This window comes from Corythoichthys intestinalis, chromosome 9 (assembly GCF_030265065.1).
Source record: "Corythoichthys intestinalis isolate RoL2023-P3 chromosome 9, ASM3026506v1, whole genome shotgun sequence".
Taxonomy (NCBI): Eukaryota; Metazoa; Chordata; class Actinopteri; order Syngnathiformes; family Syngnathidae; genus Corythoichthys; species Corythoichthys intestinalis.
The window spans coordinates 38,507,707-38,523,774 of record NC_080403.1 but is presented as its reverse complement, the minus strand read 5'-3'; positions in this window follow the sequence as shown (position 1 = coordinate 38,523,774).

Sequence of the window (16,068 nt, the reverse complement as noted above, 5' to 3'; positions counted from 1 at the left end):
CCAGGCTCACCCATCTGTGTAAACAAGGCAGTGACTCAAATATACAAACTCAAAGAAGAGGGGCTTAGTTTGAATAAAAGCATTCAAACATTGAAACGTTTACAGCAACACAGAGTAAATGCTTTCTTCCTCCATATGTTGTGATGCAACAACTTTTGAATTACTTAACTAGCAGACTAGGCAGATCTCTTGAATACACCGGCCTATTTATGAACGCTCGGTTGAATAACTTGTTTAGCAGTCAAGAAGTGACTTCAAAATGCAATTATGACTTTGAATGAAGTACTTACCTTAAAAATTTGTGTACGCAGAGATGCCCTGAATCCTCCGTGTTCTCCTGTTTAGTGTCGCAGCGGATGCCCGCCTTCAGGGTGCGTCCTGTTGTGACTTTGCACGTCGACCGTTAATTTTAAAATTTTTAGCGCATCTGTCAGCGCTGTCCGCCCCGGACCAGTGCGTAACCTATAGTTTGGACTGTCAGATTTGATGATCCGGGCCACATCTAGCGCACTGATGTTCACCGAGCATGATTGCTACTGTATGTGAATCTGGCAAGCTCAGGCTGGATCCGGCATGGAGTCTCCCACTATTGAGGTTGTTTCAGCTGAAAGCTAATTGCTTAAACTGTCAATGCTGGATCAGGTGTAGCAAAAACTGCACCCACAGCGACCCATCAGGACTGGTTTGGACATTCCCCATTTAAGGCATTTCAGTCATATTTCTAGATATTTGATAGTAGTGCATCCACCGCAAATTTGCTCTAACTCTGCACATGTACCTTCAGTTCAGTATGTTTAAATGAAATAACTGTATTTTTTTTAAATGAAAAGTGAGGGCTTGATCGAATATTTTGAATTGAAAAGGATGGAATAAATAGTTGATCATTCAAATCTGTTTAATTAGTTTTAATCAGAGTGAATAAATCGTAGGAGATTGTAATATACTAACCTTGTGTTAGCTGGTTCAAAAGGCAATCTTTTCATCAAGTTGCCATTATCCCACTGATATTAATATAATTTGATGATTTCCATCTGATATTGCACAGTGTATTTCTAATTACATCCCAGGCTGGGCAATACTGGGGCTAGAGGATATTAATTAAAGATATGCAGGTTTTTTTTCCCCCTTTCTTTTCGTTTTTTTACCCCCAAAGCCAAACTATCCAAATGTGGTTAAAACATTTTGATTTACACAATCCGTTGAAACTATTATCAATGGCATGTGATGCCTTGTGGTTTTTGGTAGTGCTACTCAGTGGGAGGATTTAAATTCATGCTTGAGCACCAGTTCATCTCTGCAGGCCAACCACGCATCTGGTAAAGGCAAAAGTATCTTATGCATTTTAAAAGAAAAATCTTTCATGCGCGTCAACAACTTTTCTCCTAGTTCAAGGTTTTTGTTGAACTGCAAACAGGATTCTTTTCAGACATCTTGAACAACATTTCTCCATCTCACAAAGATGACCTTATACAAAAACCCTGAATTACAATACATACAATCTCACTTCAATGTGATTGTATTGTTGCGTTCTGTATGTGTATGCGCCAGATCCACACACCACAGTTTTTGGAGTATAAGCCACACCCAATAAAATTTACAAGAAAACTTAATTTGTCCATATATGAACCACACTGATATAATGGTATTATATTTTTTAGACCAATCGAAGAGCTGCTCATTAGCTTGTGAAAATGAATAAATAATCTACACTGGACTATGAACTACAGTATTCAATGTGTGATTTATAGTCTGAAATTTGAGGTTTTTATGTATATATAAATAAATAAATTAATTAATTAATTAAAAATATATATAGGCGGCTTCATCCGGGGCCGTTCTCTGCTCTCTCATGGCAACAGCGGCTTCTTCCGAGGCCGTTCACCGCCCTCTCTGGCAGAGGCGGCAGCTTCCTCCAGGGCCGTTCTCCGCCCTTTCTGGTGGCGGCTTCCTCTGGGGCAGTTCTCCACCCTTGCTGGCGGTTATCTCCAGCCGCTCTCTCCTTTTCGCGGCGCCCTCTGCCTCAGCTGCGCACACGTGCACCAGGGCGCTGTTTTGGATAGTTATTTTGAGATTTGAGGGGTATTTATTAATTGCTAGTTATGATATTTGGTAACACTTTACTTGAGCGTGGCGCCATAAGACTGTCATAAGACCGTCATAATTATGAAATGACACTCCCATGAGCATTAATGAATGCCAATAGCAGATGTCATTTTGTGTCATCCGACAAATTATCTCACTTTTGAATGGATGTAAAAGATTATTTGAATGGAGTTAATGGGTAATTACGATTTATGTGGAAATTCTGGTTACGTCGCCAGCGTAGGAACAGAACTCGTTTGTATCCCGAGGACTACCTGTAGATTGAAGACTAATTTGTATGTAATTTGAATGGTTGTTTGTCTATACAGCATGGTATTGGGTGGCAGCCAATTCAAAGTGTCAACTTAGGTAGCCTCTGAAAATGCAAAAAAAAATGGATGGACTATATGAGTACAGTGTGTACTCCACACAAAATGGATACTTTTAATGTTGATGTTGAGCTACATCTAATTTTGATACAGCATTGTCTACCCAGAAACTAGTAGTGTTACATTATGTTTGTTATAAATTAGGGCTGTCAAACGATTAAAATTTTTAATCGAGTTAATCACAGCTTAAAAATTCATTAATCGTAATTAATCGCAATTCAAACCATCTCTAAAATATGCCATATTTTTCTGTAAATCATTGTTGGAATGGAAAGATAAGACACAAGACATACATAAACATTAAACATACTGTACATAAGTACTGTATTTGTTTATTATAATAATAAATCCACCAGATGGCATTAACATTATTAACATTCTTTCTGTTAAAGGGATCCACGGATAGAAAGACTTGTAGTTCTTAAAAGATAAATTTAAGTACAAGTTATAATAATTTTATATTAAAACCCCTCTTAATGTTTTTGTCTTAATAAAGTTTGTAAAATTTTCAATCAAAAAATAAACTAATAGCTCGCCATTGTTGACGTCGCCAAGCAGGACGTCACATGGGCTCCCTGCCGTTCTTCCACAGTGTCTTTAACTATGTAAGGTAGTGATTGAAATACACCACAAGGTGTCAATGGCGAGTTTTAAATTAATTAGAAAGGCAAAGTCTGAGTAAGTTTAATGTGTATTTTGCATAGCTATTTTGATTGGGAATGCCAGTTCTCTTTTTTCTCTTTGTGAACATTATTTTTTGAGAGATAGGAATATTATATTTGTTGTGCTTTCACTAAATGGTACTGTAGCGACTTAATTGTTCCGCCCAAATGCATGATGGGAAGTTGGGCAACCATGACTGTTAGTGGTGGCTGCAAACAGTATACAGTATGTTCTGCGTTGTGTTCAATTAAGCGTGTTAAGAAAAAGATCGTTTCCTGTAATATTATTTTTGTTGTGCTTTCACTAAATGATGCTGTAGCGACTTAACTGTTCCGCAAAAACGCATGATGGGAAGTTGGGCAACCATAACTGTCAGTGGTGGCTGCAAACGGTATACAGTATGTTCTGCGTTGTGTTCATTTAAGCGTGTTAAGAAAAAGATCGTCTCCTGTCATTCTTCCCCACGTCGTTTGCCACAATACTTACATTTGTTGTGGAAGAGTTGCCAAAGCTTAAGCCAATAAAAGGCGCGGTCCAATGAACGCCTGTGTCCACTCGCATTTCTCTGCCTTTTTGCTCTCAATGTGCTAAAACACCATCATTGTAAACTGTTTGAAGCAACGCATGAACGGGTCATTCCGTGCATGCGTTAATTGCTTCAAATATTTTAACTTGATTAATTGAAAAAAATTAATTACCGCCCGTTAACGCGATAAATTTGATAGCACTACTGTAAATCTAACCAATTCTTGCACTATTTTAACATTTAACCTTCTATCAGATATGAAGGTTGAGTGAAACACATTTCCATGAAACTCTTTAGTTTGTCTTTCATATAAATATGGGAATTGCAAATACTATATACGAATCAGTAAAACATTGATCTAAGAAACATAGTAATTTCGAATTTACGGACCACATCTGCCAGAAATAATAGTGTCTGTCTGGTGTTCAGACAGCATGTGCAGCAAAGGAAATCCTATGTTCGGGAATTGACAGGCTTTTATTTGCTGAGACAATCAACAGACTGAGCCTGGTACTGTACTCCACCACTGTGTGTGCATAAATGCCTCCAGGACACCTTGTAAAGGCTTGATGACACAACTGCAGTCGCCTGAAGGCTCCAGTCAGAAGTGAATGCTTGTGTCTCCACTGCCTCAGCCATGGAGGTTTACATTGGCCCTTCTGTTCATCCATCAGACATTATATAATACTTTTGGTGCATTCATTGCACAGTGTGGATGTAGAAGAAAAAAGGTGTGACCGAATACTTTAATTAACGTTCTCATTGGGAAAAAAAAAAAAAAAAAATGCAACAACACAGCCATGGCTGAAGGCCAGTCAAGTTGGCACTCAGGTTGTTGTTGTTCTTGTGTACACTAACATTGTAGTAGTACTCCTCCATCATTCGTGAACCGATCATCATAAAAGTTGATCGCTATGTAGCATGGGCCAGTATCTATAATTCCTTGGAGCCTGAGTTTTTTTTTTGGGGGGGGGGGGGGTGTATCAAGGATGATATAATCAATCGCGGACTTACTGGCATTTGCCTTGCCTCTAAGTTACAAGTTAGCTAATAGAGGGCATGCATGAACAGCACATGGACTTGTGTGAGATACTGTATGTGAAGTGATATGTCCAATGCTGCTTATGTGCATTTTCTACGCAGTGAGGGGAACTTACACCTCCATATGGCCGAAGCCTTTTCCAGGACGTGGTCCCAGGTGTGTAGCAGGGTGTATGGATTTCTTGTCCTGGTCCTTTGACGTTGTCACGCATTTTTGAATCTCAATGGCCTCTATGATTACTTTCGGCACGGAAGAGAAACCAAAATTATTCCAGTCCATTATGTTGTTTTCTCTTTTGCAGTCCCAGAAACGTCTGGTGTTGTGTCATACTCTGGTTACATGACGGTCTTTCTAAAATCTATTTTAAAAGAGCAAAGATCCAATAACAATAACCAAGAAGTTGTCTGTAATTTGAAAACTGTGTCTGAACAGAAGTACATCCATACGAAACAGAGCACTTTTAGAAAAATATATGGCGGAAAACACTCAGGTGACTTGAAGTTCCGCTCTGTCACCCCCATTTTGGCCAACTTTAAAAATTGTCCGATATGCATGTGTGATACATCATTGGAAAACTTAAAATCTCAGTTTTCTGGGGGAAGAAAAAATTCGAACAGGGGGGCATTTTTGGAATTTTTCTTTTCTTAAACAGCAAAACCCTATCTTGAGGTGAGAGCACGCGAGAGCAGAATTAAAGACACCACGGTTTTAACGAGATATTATCGCATACTTACCTTGTTTTAATCCAAAAACTCCATGTAGCATGTATCACTGAGTGTCAAGACACAGCTGTGAATGGCCACAGCTGGATTTTGGGGGGATTTTATGGGTGAAACATGGTAACATAACAAGGGTTGCGATGCAGAAATTGCAGACGTCAAGGAGTGGTCGAGATGTTCTTTTTCATATATTTACCCTTTTAAATGTTTTTTTTTTTTTTTTTTTTTTTTTTTAATTTTCTTTGTTTGGATCGATTATCATCTCAAATAACGGGGAAAATGTGACAGTAACAAAAAAAAAAAAAAAAAAAAAAAAAAAAAAAAAAAAAAAAATTAATCGATAGTTATGAGGTAGATATCCGTGACTTTTTTACTGACGCTATTTTTTTCATTGTGACGTCATTTGTTTAAAAGTTTAAATTTGCAAGTGAATAATTTTTTTAAGTCTTTTTTTTTTTTTTTTTTTTTTTTTTTTAATGAAATATTAGACATCAATGAATGATTCTAGGCTAAAAATGACAGACATTTTGAATAATAAATATAATTAATTACTTTTTTTTATGGCTGGGTTGAAAAAAAAAGCGGTTGCGCGACGTCTCTATACAGAAGTTTGGGGGCTTAATGCGCCATGAATCTGCTAGGGCAGCATATACACATACTGTTCTATCAAACACAATAGTTGTTTTGGCTTAAAAGCAGTTTCTTTTAACCCTTAGATGCACAAGTTACTGGACCCTACACTCTTTCATAAGTGGGGCAAAAATTACCTATATTAGAATTTTATGCAATTTGGTGAAGAATAATCACTTGTATATTAATTAGTTTTATATTTAGGGCCACACAAGAATGATTTAATGCTTAAAATATCTTTATGATTCAATTAACACTTAAAAAAAAAAAACAGAACAGCAATAGACTTTATCCTTCCTTGTATTTTATCATCAATGATGAAGAGCTCCCATGCATCTTTTTCGTGATACAGCGGTGCTAAGCCCTTGTGGAGGCACTGACCGATTTCTGAGGATATTGTGGTTCTGTGTTCTGCCCTGGGTGGGAGGTAATTCTCTCTAGTAAGAGCCCTACCAACTCATTCTGTTGGCCGTGATTTTGACACTTTCTTCTTCAGAGGACACATAAGTGGAGTCAGATTGATCCTGTTCAGTTGGATTTCCAGGTGCACAACTGCCATTGCCACCTGAACAATAGTCTGGGTCCTCATCATTAGAAAATTGGACACTTGAGTCCAACCCTGTCATTGCCTCTTCATCATCCAACATCTACAGGACCATTTCAGCTGTAAATCTAGCAGCTATGGCATTTTGGATAAGGAAACATAAGAGTAGTGTTTTCAATAGATCAATGTGTAGCTGTATAAATAAATACATTCATTCATTCATTCATTCATTTTCCATAAACACACTATATATAAACAGTAATGTTAGCTAACCTAGGCTAGGTTCGAATCCGATTTTTTCGTGTTTTTCCGACTTGACTGAACGGGAAAAGTTTCAAATTCGGTCAAGGTCACTTCCGTATTTGGTTAAAATCCCATCCGGGCCACATTTTTCCAGAATGTGGCTGCAGTCTGAACTGTCAAGTCCCCCAAATAGGCATTCATGCAGCAATTAACATCAGCAAAGAGCGAGAGAGACCGGGTGCTACGGTAGCGGTGCAGCTGTGCATTAGCGCCTAGCATGCGGGCCAGTTTGCTCAGCACATCTCGGACTGCGAATTACAGCGCATGTGTGATACGTGAACAGTATGGGGTTATATTGCTGACACTATTCTGAGCGAGCAATAATGGAAATTGAGCAAAAACAACCTAGATTTCGAGCACAAAAAAACTATACTGAGCGAGCAGTTAAAGATTTTAAGCAAGCACTCGTAGATTTTGAGCACAGAAAATAATATTGAGCAAAAAAAATCTACTCTGTGCCGCTCAATTCGCCCCTCCTGCTCTCGCTACATATCTGGACTCCGCTCAATTCCCCCCTCCTGCTCTCGCTCCGTATCTCAACTCCTCTGCTCGTTGGTTTCTTTTCTCTGCGCGCTGAGTTGTAGGGATGGACGGATCAATACCAAAATATCGATATTTTGATCCAGTGTATTAAATATTAATTATCGATCCCTAAGCAAAAGTATCAATATCTGGAATTAATATATTATATTTTCTTTGTCAATTTTTGGGAGTATTTTTGTGCACACTTTTAGTACTACTTTTCCCTTTCGCATTCTACACTCACGTAAGCAGTGCACACACCAGCGTGTGCTCCCGCCCCCATTCACGTCCCTGTCCTGTGTCGAACAGCATGCTGTTCCTCCGCCCCTCTTACGCCTAATTTCTTACTTAACCTTTTTATTATTTCTTATTCATTTATTATTTCTTGTGAATTTATGTTTCATACTTTTATTTTTTTCATGAAATGTTTTTCCATATTTTTTTTATGTTACAAATAATTAAATGCTTGATTTCTTATGTTTTGTTTATACTTATTTTTATTTTGTTAAAGGTCTGTTTCAAGTATTTCAATATCTGTTCTTTTTAATTTGATTTATTTTTATTTATTTTTTTTTTTTTTCAAAATCTGTTTGAAAATTGTGTTAGTAAAATAAAATTCAAAAACGGCAAGTGACTTGATTATTGGATTTGTTTTTAGTGATCTACCATTTGAGGGCGGTAACATGCTACTATTAATTCGTTCTTTAATTAGATCAAAAATATTTAATTTAGGTAGATTAAAATTTGATCAAATAAAACGTGTAGCAGGGAAATGTTCTGTGCATATGAATTTAAGGGTCATGGTTAAAGAGTGAGACTGACTAATCAGAGTTTGTTGTTGATGGATTGGTTTGTGAGTTTGAGGGAAACTGCTTTGCTCGTTATTAAAAGCAGCAGTTTTCCATTGCAAAGCATATTTGACACAAAGAGACTTAATAGTTTTTGAGTGCTTGATGTAGTTGTACATTAGATATCATCAGAATGGCTGAGAACACTGCAGGGTTGTCTATATATATAAAAATGTTTATATATATTATATATTATGAACTTCCGGTTTCGATATCGGATTGGGATCGCAATATTTGGCCTTGGTATTACTTGGAATCGGATCGAATCCAAAATCACTGGTATCGCCCATCTCTTATCTCAACTCCTCTGCTTGTCGGTTTCTTTTCTCTGCGCGCTGAGTTGAGCACATGCGTCACCAACGTGTCACGAAGCCAACCAATCAGAGAGCTTGCGGTATTTCTGCCAGTGATTTCTGCCTCTGATTGGTTGGCTTCGTGACACGTTGGTGACGCATGTGCTCAACTCAGCGCGCAGAGAAAAGAAACCGACGAGCAGAGGAGTTGAGATACGGAGCGAGAGCAGGAGGGGGGAATTGAGCGGAGTCCAGATACGTAGCGAGAGCAGGAGGGGGGAATTGAGCGGCACAGAGTAGATTTTTTTTTTGCTCAATATTATTTTCTGTGCTCAAAATCTACGATTGCTCGCTTAAAATCTTTAACTGCTCGCTCAATATAATTTTTTTGTGCTCGAAATCTAGGTTATTTTTGCTCAATTTCCATTATTGCTAGCTCAGAATAGTGTCAGCAATATAACCCCATAGAACAGGCTCAATGGACAAAAGCAGTCTGAACAGGTACGCCAAAAAAACAGATATGACAAAAAAATCAGAATTGCGCATTACGACCTGCAGTATGAACCTAGCCTTAGTTAGCTAGCTAGTTATGAAGTAGATTCATTTGTTGATAAATAATAATAAAAAGAGTCATGAAAGACACACACACAAAATACTATATGGACATAATTCTAACAGTACACGTATCAACTCTTGTTGTGTAAAATAATCTTAAGGGATGTCACTTTTTACATACCTAGTCTATGTGGTCCACGGTAAATTTATTCCTGACAGCCAAAGTTGATAAGAATGAAATATTCCCATTGTTAGGTTTTGTGTTGGTTTTCTCCTTGTGTGACTTGTCCCTGTGATTGCCCATTGATTTCACCTGTTGTACCTGCTCCTAGCGTATTCCTTAACCTGCATCCTCACCTGTTCCTCGTTGTGTCGTTAACCCTTTTCTGTGTGTGTGTATATAAGCTCCCAGTTTCTTTTCACTCCTTGCTGCGTCATTGTCTATGTCAGTGTCTATGTCTGTGTTAAAGCCAAGATCCTGTCCAAGCCCTCGTGTTCTAAACCCTCTGGTAAAGTAAGTTTTGTTTGAACCTTGGCTTTTTTTTGTGTGTGTTTTGTTAGTTATTATTAAAACGTTTTTAAGATCACCACCACCTCCTTGGCTGCCTTTTGTTTCCTTGCAATTGGGTCCACACAACCACCTGCCCGCGTTTTCCCTGACACCTATTGGATTCCATAGAAAATGCATGTGGGTCATTTTTGACCCACTTGTGGAAGCTTAGGGTATTAATACAAAAATGACAATTTATTCAAATGTATAAACAAATTCATCGAACATTTGAATGGCATTATATCAAAAACATGTTTTTTGAGGAATACCTGGAATATGAATTAATAACAATTTTCCATTCTGAAGATATTTCAAGAAAACAACCTTACCGGATCTTTTTTGACCCACTTATGCATGGAAGGGTTAAAGAGGAGTGCAAGAGCAGAAACTGCTTTTTCAGTCTTGTCTGTGTTTTCCGCTATATACAAGTGTCCATGCCAGTGGAAAATGTTTCAATTTGAATATTCCGTAATATACGTTCGTACTTCATCACAATACCATTGTATTAATGATCAGCTGGAAGAACCCAAATTGTTATTCATTTTATCATGTACAAGTATTACAACAAAAGTTTTTATAGACATAGTGAATTAAATAAATAAATGCAATGTAATGGAGAAGGAAAGTTAGAAAGGTGCTAATAGAATAAAAGAGGGGGAGGGCTGTGGGTAGTGTGACAAGCGACATAACGTCCTCTGAGATGCATTTGGACAGAGTGAGCATCTGTCAAAACAAGGCAGCCTCAACGGCCGCCTCACTAATGGCTGTAGACGTGAGCGACTAAGGGGGAGGAGAGACGAGGTGGTGGCACATGCACATTCAAAGAGACACAAGACTGCTACAGCTTGTATGCACTCTTACACAAAAGTACACGCATATACACACAAATAGCACCACACATCTCTTCAAAGAAACAACACCAGTCTGATATTAAATATCTACCAATCTACACAGTGATAGTCATTTAACTGCATGTTCCTGTGTGTGATTATGCTATTCTCCAAGTTGTTTGCCCATCGTTTTTTTTTTTTTTTTTTGCTTGTCAGATACTTTTCACCATTTTTCACCGTGATGAATTAGAAATGGTGTCAGTCACTCACCTGAATTGTATTTTGTATTTTTTTTTTTTTTCCGGAGACCATTTAGGCAGATTGGTCTTTCATTCTCTTTTTCTGCAGGCTACAAACATTATCACTCCTGTTGAGTTTAATTTTCAGTTCTGAAATGTGACCCTGGATGGCAGTTTTGACAATTGATTCATGTAGTGCAGGGGTCAGGAACCTTTTGGCTGAGAGAGCAATGAACACCACATATTTTTAAATGTTATTCAGTGAGAGCCATACAATATGCTTGAAACTAAAAATACAAGTAATGTGTGCATTCTATGTAATCTTAACACTTTTAAAGTACATTAATACTTCTTTTTAATAACATTGTTATGCTGTTGCTAATCAATGAGTATTTCCTACCATTCATGCGACTTCTGGCGCTGTATGGTTTTGCTCATGGCTTTGTAGTCTGGTTGACCCTTTGTGAGGTTAAGCTTCATGCAGGCGTTGAGAAACTTAGGATGCGTCTCTTATCATGTTCACGAAGAAGCGCCACGAGTCCTCTGTTTTTCCCCACCATCCACGGAGGACCATCAGTGCACACCGAAACAAGCTTATCCGTCGGTAGATTTTTTTTTCTTTAGCGAACTCAATGAAGGACTTGAAAAAATGCTCCCCTCTTGTTGTTCCTTTCATAGTCAAAACCTTGCAACCACACTGAACTGGGATAAATTGCTTATGTCTGTTGACTCATCCAAAGCGAGAGAAAAAACGGTGCCACATTTATGTCCTTCAATTTAGTTGCCTCAATTTGATTTGACATCCTGATGAGACGATCGCGGACCGTTCTTGCCAACAGAGGCATGTCTTTTATCCGTTTAATTAATTGTCTTGATTCGAAAAGTCATCCAAAAACTCGCCACAAAGGAAAATTCTTCTGTCCATTCCTGCTGAAAAGTACGATACTCCTTTTAGCCATCTCCTCTAAAGACAGCGCGGAAAACGAAACTGAAAACGAGGGAAGTTTACTTCCTGATCTCACGCACATGGGCACATCGGCTGCTATTTTCCACAGCAAAATACGGCAAACCCACTTGAATAGTATCTCTGCCTCATCTGCATTGCCTATGCAATTCATAGATAGATAAATAGACACAAGGACATGTATATTTGCCAATTTCCCACTAAAATTACTGCGAACCGGGTTTCTAGTCGCCGGTGACCGTCGCCGTTTCGCGCAATGCGCAAAGGACTAGGCAGAAACTTTTTTTTTGTTTGTTTTTTTGTAATAATAAAGATCTGCGAGCCAGATGCAGCAGTCAAAAGAGCCAGATCTGGCTCGCGAGCCATAGGTTCCCGACCCCTGATGTAGTGATTCATATAAAATGATTCAGCTTCTTCCGTATTCGTATTTATCACAAGATATGTTTGTGTTTGCTCAATAATGTGGAATAGGGCACACCTAGCTATAAGGCACGCAGCCAAAATATCACAAAATTTGTTAGATATTAAAAAATATAGATTGAAACGTGTTTCATCAATTTATTATGAAGCTGGATTTTGGTTGCACACAAAGGACTGGATTCTTGCAATGTGTTCCCTTTATTTTGTCAGGGCAGAGAAGCTTTATTTATATGGCATATTTCATTTAGAAGGCAACTCAATGTGTTTTGCATGATAAAAAGCAAAAAAAAAAAAAAAAGAAACAAGTAAAATCAAAAACATTGAAGAACACAAACAAACACAAATAAAAGACAATGTACTAAAAGGACTACAAGAGTATACAGCGTGAGTAAAAAATTTAGTAATGATTTAAAAAGTTTTTAACTTTGATTTAAAAACATATACAGTATACAATTTGGGCTGACTTATGTAGCTTTTTTTTTATCCCATTTCTATTCAACACAACAGATATATACTGCTTTTCCAATTTTGGTTTGAGCTAAGCTTGAGAACGATAAACCGATACGACCGGATATCCGGTTTTACAGGTGAGGGATACAGATGTATCGATAGTAAATTAGTAATTAGTAATTAGCGATAAAATATTCAATGAACCGATAGTAGAGATGGAATTCGGCTATCGCAAGCACAAGAGACGGCTTCTAATGCCTAGTTCAATGCATTGCGTAATATGATAATAATTTAGCTGTTACTTCACATGCTGCGCTTGTGTCATTCACCACACAACGCACTTCGATCGAGACCACATGCATGATATAATATGGACAAGCACTACTCACAGTCGTGGTTGCCTTAACTCCCCATGCATTTCGGCAGAACATCTACTTGTCGCCGTCATTACCCGATCGTCACGGGCGTGTCATAACAACGTGAGAGCTAACGAAACCACTGAAACGCACGCTCCGTAGCATTTTCTTCACAGCCCAAAACGAAACTAGTAGTGGCAACGAAGCAACATGCTAAAACAATGGACAGTGTGATCACCGACGCCAGCGACCTGCAGCGATTGATTTTCAACGCACCCAGGAAAACAAAAGTCGGACTTTGAAGTGATTAAGGCAGCCAGATCTGTTCGCATGGGACAGAGCTTGTGTGAAGTGTGGAGCGGTACGGAGATCTTGAGTTTTTAACCCTGAAAAATAACCCACTACAATGGTGAAAAGGGCGGCATATTGTTTCCACGAAACGCAATCTACTTAAACATGAACATGTGGATTAATTGATCTTCCTCAAGAAAAATCTGCCCTTCAAAAAATATATGGACAGTGATGATGAATAAAAAATGAGGAAGCACATGCATAAGTGAATGAATTTGCTGTGTATTAGGTTAAAGTAACGATTATTGACCTGTCTGTCTAAAATGCCATGTTTTTATTCCCCCAATTATACCAGTCGTAAAGCATAATTTATTATTTATTTATGATAACACTAGCAGGTTTAATTCTTTTTTTTCCCAGAGCTGCTGCATATAATTAATATTTTTGTTTACAAGATTTTTACGTTGAAAGTTTGCACTTAAATTACTTACCTCTTGTGTTAAAAACACCAGGAAATACAATAATTGAATTTTGCACTTTATTGTTGTCTGTCACTGGAGTTTTATTTTATTATCAATCCCATCCAACAAAATGACGGTCATATAGTAAGCCTTTTTTTTTTTTTCATAAAAAAATAAAAAATAACATTGGTATGAATGTTTGTTGTTTTAATTTTGCTATATTAGAAATGTGGTCTTTTTATATGTTTAAAATACTGTACAAACACACACAATAAATATTTATTATCGTATCGTTTTCACTCTATGGAACCGTATCGTTCTTACATTATATTGAATCGCTCGACCTTAAAGAGCATATGACACGAGAAAAAAAGTCTTAAATGGCATTATTATGTGAATTAGAATCATATTTTGAGACGATTCGACTATATACAACAATTTAGCAAAGCACAGATGACGAGAAATTAGTATTTTAATCTGCCGGTTAGCCACGCCTACCATTATAGGGCTTTAGCGTCCCCAACAGGTGGATGACGTCAGCGGTAGACTGGGCTCATCGGTTTTACTATTCAGCCCATTGAGGGGGAATTATTCAGAACGAGGAAAACGCGATGAAGAGAGCCGCAAAATGTCATTGTTTCAGTCTCGCTACTCAAATATTTTTACAGGATATTCTTTTTATCCAAGTATTTTTCCCCAATAGCTATATAAATGGCTTGAGAAGGACCAGTCAGCCCGTCAAGGGGGAACTATTCACAACGAGGAAAACGCGATGAAGAGAGCGGAAAAATGTCAGTGTTTCTGTCTCTTTACTTCAATATTTTTACAGGATATTCTTTTTATCCAAGTATTTTCCCCAATTGCTAAATAAATGGCATGGTCATGACAAATAACAGTCTTGTGCTGAATGGAATATGAAATAATAAAAATGCATTTATTCAGGACGACATGGCAAAATTACTCCATAATGGTCAAAACTGTCGACTTCACCTTTACTGTCGCACCTCCCAAACGATATTTTATGACACCTAAATCGGACATTATGCTACATCATACTATTATGAAATAAACATGCTTTTTCGTGTCACAGGCACTTTAAAAATGTATGTTTTTTTTTAATCAAATCGTAACCTGTGTATCTAGATACATATCGAATCGGCTTCATGCCAGAGATTCCCAACCCTAGTTTGAATCCTGGGCTCTAATATGTGACTCAAGTCTGAAGGTCTCTCAGCTGGTGTATTCTTTCCATTTGCCTTTCTCGACTGTATAAAGGACCTAAGTATTTCCGCTATGTATAGAACGGTCAATTATTCAATTCTCTCAACTTATGGTTGTTTGCTTTTACTTGGTAACATCCTTTATATAGTTTCGTTCAAGGCTGACGATTCATACATATGACTGACACTCTGTTGTTGCTGTAAAACCTCATAAGTTAAACACACCACCTCTTTCTTTCTTTTTTTCTTTACACAAATATGCACATACACACACAAAGAACATTGTATGGTGTGTTTTTGTTGGGATTTTGACAAACAACAACAATGACCTTTAAGAGAGGCGAGCCAGCAAGGCTGTGATCACAGGGAATGGAAACGGAGCCAGAGTGAAATGTCAACCGTCCCAGTGGTCTTAGCGCTGACGCAAAACTGGGAGAGAGAGAGCGAGAGGGCGAGAGACAGAATGAGAGAGAGAGAGAGAGAGAGAGGGACCAAGAGAAAGAGTGTGTGCATGTGGATGTGCCTATGTGTGGTAATTGCAAGGAAGTATTTTGTGTATAGACATTTGTTCCTTTCACAATCTGAGCTATAGCCAACGTTGAGGTCTCAAAGGACAGCCCTTGCTTACTTCACCCCGCCTTCTAGTATGTAACACAGAAAAAATTCAGGTACAGACACATGATTATTTTTTACAATTTGGGGGCCTCATTTCATACTTGGATTTTCAATATTCATTCAAGGTTTGCAGACTTGTGAACATCACTCCTCTCTGTATTTTTCTACACTCAATAGGGTTTTATCAGGCTCTCCTAAAGATGGTTAAATATTTTAAGTTTGTATTTCGTATCATTTTTGCAATTGCAGCTTAAAGCAACTGATGCGGGAAAATATTACATTATGCTTTTGTGATGTATGATTGCTTCTGTGACATAGATTGTAACAACTTTTACTGTTTTTCACCTTGTTCCCATATTTAGGAGACACGCTTGAGAATCTCACGAGATAACTTGTTTTGCACCATAGTATTATTTTACCCCACGCCTGGGTCCCATAGAGATAACTTGCTTTGTACCCATAATATTTACCATTTGTTGGCATCTGTTGCAGCACAGCTCATTTGTCCCATGTGAAAAGCCCTTTTTCAAGGGGGCTGAACCAAAAGTAGCTTAAA